Source organism: Urtica dioica, chromosome 7 (genome assembly GCF_054948205.1).
Source record: "Urtica dioica subsp. dioica isolate 48M chromosome 7, U.dioica_male_clone48M_v1_H2, whole genome shotgun sequence".
Taxonomy (NCBI): domain Eukaryota; kingdom Viridiplantae; phylum Streptophyta; class Magnoliopsida; order Rosales; family Urticaceae; genus Urtica; species Urtica dioica.
In genome coordinates this window covers 35,345,830-35,360,784 of record NC_142762.1, presented here as the reverse complement: position 1 = coordinate 35,360,784, position 14,955 = coordinate 35,345,830, and the positions used below count along the sequence as shown (strand labels likewise).

Here is a 14,955-nt window from a genome sequence, read left to right as displayed (position 1 = left end):
CTCATTATACCAAAATGAACTCATATAATAGAATATGGTCCTCATTAATTTCATTTACTTCGAGTGTCCATTCCTTTCCTCAAACTCCAAGGAGAGTTGGAAGGTTTGATATCCCATATAACAAGGCGAAAATGCGGATAGATTATATGCTGCCTCACAAGCGTACCATGTAATCTGGTTAAGAGAAATACGATAACATGGGAAACATGAAGTAGCCCAGGAAAATATACCAGAAAATGGATATAATAAGACCATAAGAGAGAAAATGAATCTTTCCAAACCAGGTATGCTTAAGCGTAGTCTGAATTTTGATATGCGTAAAATGAAACGAGCCCCGTAACCTAAAATATTATAATAATTATAACAATCAGAGCACCCGAATCACAGAAGGCTGGCTCTTATAAAAAAATAAAATAAAAAATCAAAGAAGACTGGCGATAGCAATGATCAGCAAAAGGTAATAGCATTGAACAAAGAGGTGGTGAGCCCATACCCAAAGTAGCAACTGGAATTAATGAAACTTGTATCGAGTTACTCCTCTAATGCTCAATACATATGTAATGTAAAACACTACATAATTGTCCGAGTGAATAAGTGAGCTAGTCGCTAGGACTGGGAGAATGACAGTACCTGTATCTACAAATCGTTGTTTCCCGATACATGCCAGTTGACATCTATCCGGGTCTGTTAATACCAGCAGCAAAATGTCAAGTGGATGAGTCAATATAGCGATATAGGCAGAGGCAAATGCACTGTTACTTCTTTCCTTTTCTAATTTTTACAACATCGACCGCTCGTGTTTTAGGAAACTCTTAAAACAAAGGCCATAATAGCAGCCTCTGTTGAATTTGTCCCTCAGATAGTCTGTTAGTTATCATGAAGTTAGGAACGAACGTCGATATCAAATCCATCAGCTAGATAGGCACATTTTGACCCGAGTAATAGACAGTACAAAATGCCTTGGTGAATAGAACGGTAGGCTCTTCTTCATGTATGCATAAAGAAGAGAGTAAGTTCAATGAATAATTAGTGTGTTTTAGGTTTAAACTTTTACTACCCAGCTGACTCTCTCTGTAATTCTTGTTATTATTGATCTCCACATCTAGCATAACATTTAAAATAACACAACCTCTGTAAAACAGCCAAGTTGAACACCAAGATTTACCGATTACCTAAAACAGCAAAAAACAAATAATAGAAATTTGAACTTGACCATGCATGTATATAAATAACTGAATGCTTCCAAGAAGAAATATACAAAACCCTTGTATTAAGTAAGGCTCTATGATCCACACAAATTCCCTTCATCAACACACACCACGCAGAGCAGATGATCCTTTAGATATATTAGACAACAACGTAGACAAGATCAAAAGAAACAACACTTGAGAACATCATTTTAACATAGAAAATTAAGGTTCGTAATCACATACAATCAACTGATTCCTGCAAAAACAACCCCAGACAACTCGGCCACGGAAACAAATCCTGAAAGCACACGATAGGAAGACAATGAAGATTCAGAAAGAGCATCATTGAGGACATTGATCAACAGAAATGGAGGAAAGGCTGAGAGCTGAGACTATCCACATATCAGATAACCGAAGGGCTCGAAAACAAAACCATCAAGTACAAAAAGCCCCTTGAACAGAATCCTAATTCAGCCTCCACAAACCATAACCGAAAAGATTGAGGCGGGGGAGAAACTCATTACCATAATCGAATCATTTTAAACATCTTAGCTCCAGAATAAAACACACTGAATGCTACAAGTAATCCCCGATCGATAAGAAATCCAAAGAATCACAAACAATCTGACAGAATGCGAACCTCTTAACAGTCGCCAGTGTCAAAATAGCATAGGAGATTAAGATCCATGGGACATCAAAAGAGATACACGAACCAGGGAATGAACTATACCACAGAAGACATGACAAAGTACAACCCCATCCCCAACCAAGAATGCTTAATTGTCGCCCTAAAATAATGATAAGACAATATATCAGCCCTGGAATGCATGCAATAAAAGGAGCGACCACCCGAAAAAAAATAAAAAATAATTAATTGTTACCTTGAGCGACAGAACAATGAAAGCATATGAAGCTTGTAAAATTTAACTTCCATAAAGAAAAACAGTACGACTGGAAATCACTGGAAGTTTAAATTGGTAGCTCAAAGGGCAAAGACTTACTTGTATCCCATAATATCACCATCCTCTACTGAACTAGTCCCTCAGACAGATAAGCTTTCAAAATAATATTATATGCCAGTGAGCTCATAGGTTGTAAAAGACCAGAATTTGGCACATCATGCAAACCCTGACCAGCCATGGAACGCAGGACCACAAAACGCTATAATTCAAAAGTCCAAGCAACAGCGTCTATCTAGCATTGAGAGAGTAACAATGGTAGCGAATGCACAGGCGTATGGGGAAAATTATCGTAAAGAAGAAATTGAACATTGATGCCAAGTCTATCAACTAACATTGCAAAGTTTCATACAATCTACCTAAGAATCATGGGCAATACAATGCCCAAATGAACGAGCACGGGCACTTCCTACATAAATTTTATATTGCAAGTCATTAAATAACCACATAATCTACCAGATTATTTTATATTGTAGTTCTGATGCAAATAGACCACCAGAGTGCAACAGTAAAACACAGCTGATAAGATATTCCAAGACACGCAAGCAATCTCAGAAAACGTGAAACCTCAACAATTGCCGATAGGAAGGTGACATCAAACCTGCAGAGGACCAAAGAAGGGGATTCTGCTAATACAAAAAAAAAAAAAAAAAAAAAAGAAAAAAAAAAAAGAAGAAGACAGAACTTAGAAATTCAAAGCACGAACACTGATAAGAATACTTGAAACACCGGAAAGGTTTAAAAAAAATCATAGGATAAGTATCCCGTGTATACTACAAGCTTTCTGATCTACGCTGACACGTATATAAGGTACACTCCTGCAGCACGAGGCAGACACAAATAATACTACAAAGCTCCTGACTATTATATGACTGGCAAGTTAAGAAGCACAAAAAGAACTTCAAGAAAGATCAATCAGCCGATAACGGGAAGAGACTAGTTGAATGACCAGGTATCAGAACCATCAGAAATCTTACCAGAAACACTTTTTACCAGAATCGAATAATAAAATGAAAGAATAAGCTGGGACAAGGAATCCTGGATATCAGCTGCAAAGAAGATGCCAGCAGTGTGCGTTTCCTTTCTTATACACCGAGAAGAGTTGGATAGATACGATATCCAGATAACAACGCAAAAATGCCTAGTGAGCATGCTCTCAATCAACCTACTAATCATAGCAGATAACAAGCAAATAAAAAAATCTTACAGATAAGGTTAATACCTAAGTACCCCGTGAGCAAGAATGATACAAGAAACAGAAAAAATAAAATAATACGAACCGTCCCAAAACCACGGGAATCACTTTAAGCAAAGATTCGTCTTACAAAGGGAAACACGAAGGAGCCCATGAACACGATGCATAGACCTGAAAATGGGGATTAATTTAATAGAAAGAAAATATACGGTTACCCTTCCCCAACAAAAGAGAAAAAGTTATAAATCGGTAACTCAAATGAAGAAGGCTTGCATGGATGCCATCATATATCATTACCCTTTACTGAACTATTCCCTAGACATAGACAAGCCTTTGAAAGAAGATTACAAGCAAGTGGGCTCAAAGGTTGTGATAGACCATAATCATGCAGCCCCATTATCAAAGCCAGAGATGTATTGTTTCCCATGAATGAAAGACATATAAATAATGTTAGTCAGACACTGTGACTTAACTGTCCGGTGTTGTTGACTGTAACACCATCTCTAGTAACCCCAACTGCAAAGCCGCGCTTGTCAAAATTTTCTGAACTTCAGCAACTTACAGAACTGAAAGTCCAAAACAAATTCAGAGCCAACGCACTAAAATTATAAAGTTACACCCAACTAAAAAGAATTCAGCCGTTAAACCTGTCAACCTTTGATATTGACTCTATTAACGCATGAGAATCCTGGGCAGCACTTGCTCAGAATTGCAATGATCTGATGCACATAAAACAAGAACAAAGGCATGTGTTCAATAACTCCTAGGTAAAGGAGGTGTACGACATGGAAATAACATGGAACGGACAAGGTTACTACCTACCGAATGCAATTTCAGCAACTTCTGCTAGGAATATACAAGAACACAGAATTAGAGACGCCTGAAAAAAGTTTTAACTCTAAAAGTTTTAGAGTGCCAAGAAAACTTGATGCGATTGAGATTAATATAAAGCTCAAGATCTGACCAGGCATAGAACACAGATCAACAAAAAGCAATTCTTCAAAAATCCGAGCAACTGCGTTCATCTATAGCATTCGAGGAAAATGAAGTCGTAGCAATGCACAGGCATACGGGAAAATCGTTGTAGAGTTCAATGACTATTCAATAAGCAATGCAATGCTTTGATAAATGAGAATAGGACTCACTCATGAATTTTATATTATAAGTCAACAAATAACTGGATAGTTTGAGTTTTTTTAGCTATCCACCCCCATGTCAGGATCCTTGCAATAATGGAACCCCCTATATCTGGCCTGAAATTAAGACAAATGGACCACTCAACCGCAATAGGAAAACACAGCCAACAAGATATTCCAAGAGTGGCAAACAACCACAAAGAAGGTGAAACATTAATAACTGCCCGTGCCTAACGTAGTGCATAGGAAGATAACATCTCTAGGACGTATAAACATCAAACCCTGTCCCAAAACCACAAAAGGGGATTCTGCTAAGACAAAAAAAAAAACAACATATAGAATTCAAAGGACTAACATTAACAAAAATAGTAGAAAGAATTCATAGAAATTATAAAGCAAGTGCCCAGTGAATACTGGGTGTCTGGTCCTTCCTAATCTGCTTGCGTATATGATACTCCTACAGCACCAGGAAAATGCAAATAATCCTTTAAATATACAGAAGTAAGAAGAAGAAAAAATCAACAAGGGGAATGGATAGTTGAATGACCAGATAATAACCATCAGAAATCTTACAAGTGCTTTAATAATATTCAGAATCAAACATGCAAAACCATAGCCGAAACGCTTTAAATGCACTAAAACCCAAATATTCCACGAGTGGAGATAATTTAATAATTCAGAGAATAACCAGACACCTTACCATCTACTAGCTGTTCATGGCCAATTTTTAAATATTGTAATCATGTGGCCCTCATACCAGCCTGAAATCAAGACAAACAGACCATTCAAGCGCAACAGGAATATATAACCCATGATATATATGTTCGAAGAGAAGAGAAGAATCTCAGAGCGTGCCATAATAGCATCGAGAAGTGACATCAAACCCCTGCGCAGCAAGACCAGGAAAGGGGACTCTGGTTACACAAAAGGTTTCGAAGCAAACCAAACACAGAAAAATATTGGCAATAACTGAAAGGTTTCAAGGAGATTATAGGGCAAGTGCCTCGTGTACAGTATTAAGCTTTCTGGTCCTTGCTGATACATCTATGAACTCCTTTAGCACCCAACTTAAAATAAAATTGTATCCCTTCAAAAAAATATACATATGGCAATTTAATGTTTTATCATACGAGTGGGATTGTGCTTAATCTCATCCCATTATATACATTTTTCTTCTCTCCCGATTTGAACCATATCCAATAAGGCCATATACTCTGATGTTAGAGAAAAATGATTTTATGAGCACAGATTAATCAAGTTCAAAGAAAAGAAAAAACGCACATTTGCAACCATTCATGAAAGCCACCCATGGCTGGAGACAATTGTAATTGTTATCGAGACCGTGCTATTCGGCAATTTGATCAGGTTGATTGTAAGACTACCATAAGAAGTCAAATAGCTGAAAACAGTATTTGCGTGAAGAAATCCCACGAGAACTTTGGACTGTCCCGACTCCACATTCATAATCATAACAATCTGAAACAAGCAAAATAAGAGAATAGGCATATACCCTTCAATCGTGTTCAAGGTAATAGCAAACTAAACATGCAAGGCATAGAGAGAATAGCTCAGACAACATCACACTATGCTTGCAAGCCAAGAAACTTCCATTAGGCAATCGCTCGACAGAGACCGGAAGTCCAAGTGTTAACTTTGGCATGTCTCAAGAAATCCGAGAAAAATAAAGTCTTATCAAAGCTCAAGAAATGACCACTTGAAAAGTAACAGTCAACTACCATCAAATGTGACTGAAAGTATTGTCAAAGTCCAAGTTATGATCAGGCTCCAGAAGACGACAATCGTTCTTCAAGATATCCAAACAGCTGGCATCGAATATTAGAGAAAAAAGAAATTAACAGTGTGTTTAATGTACCATGGCTGTATGAACTTCTCGTAGCCTACAAACCAAAATGATTTATCACCCCAATCAACTCATGCTAACACACCACCAAGGGGCAACAGTAGTACTATACCGAACTATTATTAATAATCACTGAAGGCCAAGTAGATTTAACTTTTTAACTCCTCCAAAAACTCAGCTTCTTGTGTCTCATCAACTTAGCCTCTTTTCCAGGAACTCATCTTTTTGCATGGCCCTGAGAACACCCTTGAGAACAATTAGGCTTTTAATATGTAAACAAGCTTGAATAGATGCCACTTTTGACATGCAAACTTGCTTATAAGGTGTCTCGCAACCTAGCATGTGGGGACAGGTCATTCATTACCAAACCCCTCATCGCAACTGTTTTCTTGCTAAGCTGCAAATTCCCTGAGAAAGTGACAAGACTCTAATAACCTATGAAAAAAATCAAACCACGTCCAATACAAAAGCAACACATAACGAAAGAGAATTGAGGTAGAGGATACATGAAGAGTGATTTTTAAACAAACCGAGATTTCATCTTGGAAAATGGCATTCCAAATTTAATCCACAGCTAACTGAATATAAAGGACAACACAGCAGCGAGAAAATTGAGGTAGAGGAGGATAGACAAAGAGTGATCTTTTAAACTCACCGAGATTTCATCTTGGTAAATGGCATTCCAAATTTAATCCACAGCTTTCTGAATATAAAGGACAACACAGCAGCGAGAAAATTGAGGTAGAGGATAGACAAAGAGTGATCTTTTAAACTCACCGAGATTTCATCTTGGTAAATGACATTCCAAATTTAATCCAGCTAACTGAATATAAAGGACAACACAGCAGAGACAAGCATTGCCGACCCTTAGCCAAGGGACTTGAGAAAATTCCTAACCTTCCTCAAATGTCGTAAAAACTCATAATGCATCCTGACATTATTATAAAAGCTCCAGCAAACAAATATATCGTTCAGCAAATGAATTTGCGAGAGAAACGACACAAAATAGGGGGTCTAAACCTCATTGAAATAAATTCAACTGCATTGGAAATCAAAAAGGGTTACCAAGGGTAAATGAGCATACTAAATAACCTGAAAGACAGAGAACCAACCAAAAACCTACAAACAAAAACATACCATGACAAATAACAATCGCCATGTAAAAAAAAAAAGTGAATTGAAAGCGTATTGAAATATTTAAACATGAGCATCTATTCTGATGGGGATAAGATGGGTACCCAGACAGTCATCCAAATTCCATCTAGCAAAGAGGCCATCCATTTGCTTTCACAACGTATATAGCTTCTGCACATTTATGCAGTAGTCATCACCAGCGAGGAAGTAAACAGTCAGACCAAACAATACGACAATAAAATTAAAATGTAACGCCGTAAAAATGTTAATCTAGGTGGACGCAACCTAAATATTAATAATCACCATTTAAGCATCTGAGAACTTTGGCTTCTAGCAACAAATTCTGAAAGGCCACAAAACCATAGAGCTGTATCTTCAGTGTACCATGGTCCACAATTGCCAGCTATATCCAAGGTTAAAACAGACCATACCAAAATAAAATCATCGAAAAGATCATTTGACCAATTGCAACAAATTGATTTGCAATGTCAAGCTCTTACATTTGAAATCCAATATCGCCAAGTACATACGCCATCAGATTGTCCACTGCCTCGCTAGTATGTTATCCCGTGTAGATTGGTAACTGAGAGAGAGAGAGAGAGAGAGCATAATATATTGGCACGTCGTCCAACCACATCAAAGCTAAATACTTAAAGACATGCCCATGGCTGAAGACCCTGATAATTCAGCTATTTGATCATGTCGACTGTAAACCATAAAAAGAAGAGTACCACGAATAATATATTTTCTTGGAATACCCCACAAAAGCCACTTTCTTGTTAGAATTAGTAGAAGTTAAAACTTAGCAAGTCCACGATAAAAAAACGACTCAAGGTGATAAAGCACGAGAACCATGGACTCTCCTCATTCAGTATCAGACCAATCTTAAACAAACAAAATCAGATAATCGGCATATGACATTTGATGGTCTTCAAGGCAATAGCAATTAAGTATGCAACACAGGAAGAGAAGGTTAGACAACATTACCATGTTTGAAGAAGCAACTTCTATTAGGCATACACGCTTGACAAGTAATGAAAGACACATGCCATGCTCAGTGTTGAGCAAATCTTGTAAACTAAATGAGGAGAAAAGCTCAAGAATCAAAAGATGACCACGCACCAAAAGCCGTCTATTATTAAATCCATCAACTGCATCCAATACAAGAGAAAATGATTCTGGAGAGGCAGTCTTAATAAAGAGATTTGAACCATGCATGAGGTGATAATAGGCATGTATGAGGAGATTAGAGGAGATTCCATACTTATGAGATGATTACCATATAGGCAATTCAAGCAATCATTACTCTCATACCGTTAGCCTTAGGTATGCACTTGAAAAATAATTGAGAGACACCTGCCAACTTCCAAGTGTTGAGATTAGCAAGCTCAGTGAGAAAGCCAATGCTACAGAAGCTCAAGATTACGTACTCGAAAAGTGACAATCAATTACTATCAAGCATGAGACAATCTTATTAGTGCTCAAGTGAGGACTAGATCATAAGAAAGTCGTTCTTCAAGAAATCCAAGCAACTGCATCTAATAAATTAAGCCTAATAATTGAGGAAGCAAATCTTTATGAAGAGATTGGCGACGCAGAATGAAAATATAAAAAAGCCAACAAACATGAAATTGTTATTTTGAAATATGGATTGAAGGTTGATACCAAATCCATCAGCTATCATCTTAGAGGCTTGGATAGGCACATTTTGACCTGAGTAATAAACGATACAATATGCCTTAGTGTAGAACAACAAGCTCTGTATGTACGCATAAAGAAGAAAGTCGGTAAATATTTACTCAATTTTACTAGCCAGCTAACTCTTTAGTTTAGTTCTTGTTATCATTGATTTCCATATCCAGCCTGAAAATCAAAATAACACAGAACCTCATGAAACAGCCAAGTTAAACACCAGCCAGGGCTGAATTTGCATAAAAACATTGACCCCTGGACATACACTTTTAAAAAAAAAATAAAGGAACAATGGGGCGTTTTACTGAAACTGGCAAAGCTACAAAAGGAGTACAAAGCGTGACAAAGAGACAAGGAAAGAGCAAGGAATACAAGCTTCCAAAGGAAAAATAGCCAAAACCCCTGAATAAAGGCTCACCGATCCACACAAATCCCCTTCAACACACCACACACAGGATATACTAAACAAGACTTCGGCAAAATCAAAAGAAACAAAAGTTAAGAACATCATTTAAACATATAAAAACAGGTTCTTGATCAGATACAATTCCCCAATTCCTGCAAAAATAACCTCAGACAACTCGGCCACAAAAACCATCCTGAACAGGACAGGAAAATCATTTAGATCCAGAAGAGTTTTGTTAGAACATGGACCAACCAAAAAGAAGAAAATGGTGAACTGCGAATATCCGAACACCAGATAACTGAATGGCCTGATCATCATATAAGAAACGCCCCTTGAACATCATCCTAATTTAACTTTCAAAGCCCATAACAGTAGATTTTGACTCATGCAGAAACTCATTATACCATAAAAGAATTTTGAATCCATATCGGAACACTTCAAATGCTTACAGTGCCAAGGAATCCCACCCAGATCGATCAAACTGCCATGCAGTTGACAAACAGCAGTTGCATATTCTTCCTAGACAAGGAGAAAAAGTGGGATAGATATGATATCCCAAATAACAAGCGAAAAATGCATAATGACTATTGCTACCCTGTGAGCACGTTGTTCCCGTTTAATCTACAAACCGTAGTAAGTAATAAGCAAAAAAAATATCCTACGAATAAGGTTTATACCAAAGAAAACTGTAAACAAAGATGAAACATGGAACAGAGAAAAAAAAAATTAATTAAGATAGAATACAAACCATCCAAAACCACTGGCAATCACAGGAAGCAAAAATTCATCCTACAAAGGGAGATAAATAGCACCCTGTCAACATTTATTATACATAAACCTGAAAATGGAGATTAATTTAACAAAAGAGGGGAAGTATACACAGTTACCCTTCCCCAACCAGCCGGTACGCTAAATAGCACCCCGTGAGGAATAGACAGTACAAATTGCCTTGGTGAATAGAACAACAGGCTTTTCTTCATGTATGCATATAGAAGAGAGTAAGTTCAATGAATAATTATTGTGTTTTACTAGCCAGTTGACTCTGTCAGTAATTCTTGTTATTATTGATCTCCACATGTAGCCTTTCAATTAAAATAACACAGAACCTCTGTCAGCCAAGTTGAACCACTAAGAAATACTGATTACCTAAAACAGCAAAAAAACAAATAATAGAAATTTGAACTTGACCATGCACGTATATAAATAACTGAATGCTTCCAAGAAGAAATATACAAAACCCTTGAATTAAGTAAGGCGCTCTGATCCACACAAATCCCCTTCATCAACAAACACCACGCAGAGCAGATGATCCTTCAAATATATTAGACAACAACATAGACAAGATCAAAAGAAACATCACTTGAGAACATCATTTTAACATACAAAATTAAGGTTCATCATCACGTGCAATCAACCGATTCCAGCAAAAACAACCCCGGACAACTCGGCCACGGAAACCAATCCTGAAAGCACATGAGAGGAAGACAATGAAGATCCAGAAAGAGCATCATTGAGGACATTGATCAACAGAAATGGAGAAAAGGCTGAGAGCCGAGACTATCCACATATCAGATAACGGAAGGGCTCGAAAACAAAACCATCAAGTACAAAAAGCCCCTTGAACAGAATCCTAATTCAACCTTCACAAACCATAACCGAAAAGATTGAGGCAGGGGAGTAACTCATTACCATAATAGAATCATTTTAAAAACCTTAGCTCCAGAATAAAACATACTGAATGCTTACAGTGCCAAGTAATCCCCGATCGATAAGAAATCCAAAGAGGCACAAACAATCTGACAGAATGAGAAACCTCTTAACAGTCGCCAGTGTCAAAATAGCATAGGAGATTAGGATCCATGGGACATCAAAAGAGATACACGAACCAGGAAATGAACTATACCACAAAAGACATGACGAAGTACAACCCCATCCCCAACCAAGAATGCTTAATTGTCGCCCTAAAATAATGATAAAGACAATATATCAGCCCTGGAATGCATGCAAAAGCAGGAGCGACCACCCGAAAAAAAATAAAAAATAATTAATTGGTACCTTGAGCGACAGAACAATGAAAGCATATGAAGCTTGTAAAATTTAACTTCCATAAAGAAAAACAGTACAGTGACTGGAAATCACTTGAAGTTTTAATTGGTAGCTCAAAGGGCAAAGACTTACTTTTATCCCATAATATTGTCATCCTCTACTGAACTAGTCCCTATGCCAGTGAGCTCATAGGTTGTAAAAACCAGAATTTGGCACATCATGCAAACCCTGACCAGCCATGGAACCCAGGACCACAAAACGCTATTCTTCAAAAGTCCAAGCAACAGCGTCTATCTAGCATTGAGAAGAGTAACAATGGGGACAATTATAGTAAAGAAGAAATTGAACATTGATGCCAAGTCTATCAACTAACATTGCAAAATTTCACATAATCTACCTAAGAATTATAGCTTAGGGATTGGCTAAAGTGTAGCTTGAACATTTCGATAACATGGTACATTAGCCTGGAATGCACGTAAAAAAGGAGGGCACCTCCGAAGAAAGTATAAGAAATACCCGTTAACTTGAATGACGGATTCATATGAAGCATGGAAAAGTTAGCTTCTATAAAGACGAGAATTTCAACCCCTGGCAATCACATGAATAAGTTATAAATCGATACCTCAAAGGGGGAAGACTTGCTCTAATGCCATAACTCTACTGAACAATTCTCTAGACAAGATAAGCCTTCAAAAGAAGAATATAAGCAAGTGAGCTCAAAGGTTGTAACAGACCAGAATTTGGTACATCAAGCAACCCCATAATCAAAGCCAGAGATGTGTTTCCCATCAATTGAAGACAATTAAATCATTGTTAGTGCAGACTCTGAGACTTAACTGTCCAGTTTTGTTGACTGTAACACACCACCCCGAGTACCCCAAAATTCCAAAGCTGTCAAAATTTTCCAAATCTCACAAACAGGAAGTCCAAACAAATTCAGAGTCGCAGCGACGAAAAATTCTAAATTTACTCCTACTAAAAAGAATTCAGAAGTTAAACTTGTCAACCTTGTTTTTTTAAAAGAAACAAAATCTTAATAAAAGATTTTGTTTCTTCTATAAAAAAGCATGAGAATCCTGGATATAGATCTTGTTCAGAATCGGGATGATCTGATGCATGTCAAACAAGACCAAAGGTATGTGTTCAATAACTCCAAGGTGAAGGAGGTGTATGACACGGAAAGAACAAGGATCAGAAAAGGTTACTACCAACCGAATGCGATTTGAGAGATGCCTGCACATTTTTAACTCCAAAGTTTAGCATGCCAGGAACACTTGAGATGAGAGGGAATAAAGCCCCAGATCTGACAAAAGCCCAGGACCACAAAAGCTATTCTCCAAAAATCCAAGCAACTGTGTCCATCTATCGCATTTGAGAAAACAGAACAGTAGTAGCAATGCGCAGGCATAAGGGAAAATCATTGTACATCAATGCAATGCAATGTCCTATATTAATTTTATGCTATAAGTCAAGAAATAACCGGATAATTTGAATTTTACTAGCAATCCACCCCATGCCATAGTTCTTGTAATCATCGTAGCCCTCAGATCCATCCAGCCTGAAATCAAGACAAACAGACCACTCAAGCGCGATAGGCAAATATAGCCGATGAGATATTCCAAGAGAAGAGAACAATCTCAAAGAGCGTGAAACCTCAACCGGTGCCAAAAGAGCATAGAGAAGTGACATCCCCAGGACACATAAATATCAAACACCCTACAGAAGAACCACGAAAGGGGATTCTCGTTACACAAAATATTTCGGAGCGAACCAAACATAAAAAAATATTGGCATTAACAGAAAGGTTTCGAAGATAGGGGAAGTCCCCCCGTAATACTATTGGCTTTCTGGTCCTTGCTGATACATCCATAAACTCTTGCATCACCAAGCAGATAAACCGGTAACAACACTCGACCAAAGATACGAAGATTTTGATTTTTGAACAGCAAAAATATGACCTATGATTCGATCTCCAGACTGTTATATGACAGGCAAGTTAAGAAGCATCAAAATAATTTCAAAAAAGGTCAATCAGTCGACAAAGGGAAGAGGTTATTTGAATGAGCATATATCAGAACCATCAGAAATCTTACAAGCACCTTGAAAATATTCATAATTAAACCTGCAAAAACCACAGTTGAATCGGTTCAATTGCACAACAAAACCTATATGTATGTTGTTTAACAAGTAAAAGAATCACCAGATAATTTAAGTTTTACTAGCGATCCAATACCATGTTGTAGATCTCGTAATCGTAGGACCTCATCAAGAAGGGAAAACTGATAAGATCTTCCAAGAGAAGAGAACAATCTCAAAGAACGCAAAACCTCAATAACACCCGGTGCCAAAAAAGTATAGAGAATTGACATCCTCAGGACACACATAAATATCAAACCCTACAGCAGGACCACGAAAGATGACATTTTACACAAAAGGCAGACATTTAGAACTTCAAAGCAAACCAAAGATGAAATATATATATATATATAATATATATATATATATATATATATATAACAGAAAGGTTCCAAAGGAAACAATAGGAAAAAAGCCCCTCTATAGCCTTTCCAATCCTTCCAGATTCATAGACAAACCCAAGCAGAGGCAGAGATGAACCATCAGAGACGAGTAAGACAAGGTGTAGAGGAACCAGAATTCATGTAAGACCGTCCTAATTGTTAACAGGTACGTAACGGAAAATCACAAGTAACTTCAAGAGAAAAATCGAGCGATCAACAAACAGAAGAGGTCAATTAACTATCCATTTATCAGGTGATGGATTACCAGAAACCTTGTGATACGATACGAGCCTCTTGAATAAAATCCTAACAAGTACACAACCTGAAAAACGCAAAACCGAAATAATTCTAATGCGCTAAAAAATTCAACATCGAGGTTACCTTGTAACAAAGATTCTTAAATCTTAATTGATTGATAATCCAAAAGAGATTCCACATCCTATAACGATGAAATCGAGCCGAAACCACATAAACCCGCGAAAGATAAAACTTCTCGTATCCGTAAAAGAGTTCAAACCCGAGACACAGAGTCGATTGATATCGCTTAGCCCTAGAGATCGATTGGCAAAATTAAGCGAATGAAGGAGGACGAGTGAGATCGTGTATTTATAGCTTCCTTCTGATGTGCGTCAAGTAAGTCGGTTGGCGTTGGTCAAACGCGGCTGTTTTTTTTATTTTTAATATGTATTGAAAGACTGTTTGACCGTTTACGCGTTTTCCTGTGACTCGTTTCAACGTTCAGGAACACGCTATGAACTATTTACAATTTTTAAATGAAAAAATAAAAATAGGGAAAAACGTTTCTTTCTTTAAATAT

General features: G+C 37.4%; 1 long non-coding RNA gene across 2 annotated transcripts; it reads right to left on the bottom strand.

Annotated features, from left to right (window-relative positions):
- Positions 1 to 1,237: 1,237 nt before the first annotated feature.
- Positions 1,238 to 14,702, bottom strand: LOC149391075 (uncharacterized). Of its 2 annotated transcripts, XR_016300158.1 has the most exons (4): positions 2,192 to 14,702; positions 1,831 to 1,978; positions 1,434 to 1,488; positions 1,238 to 1,336 (listed from the first exon to the last, which is right to left on the bottom strand). It is a non-coding gene; the product is annotated as an uncharacterized LOC149391075 (long non-coding RNA). The 2 variants fall into 2 exon arrangements; XR_016300159.1 differs by having other exon boundaries at positions 1,238 to 1,488; positions 1,715 to 14,702.
- Positions 14,703 to 14,955: the final 253 nt, after the last annotated feature.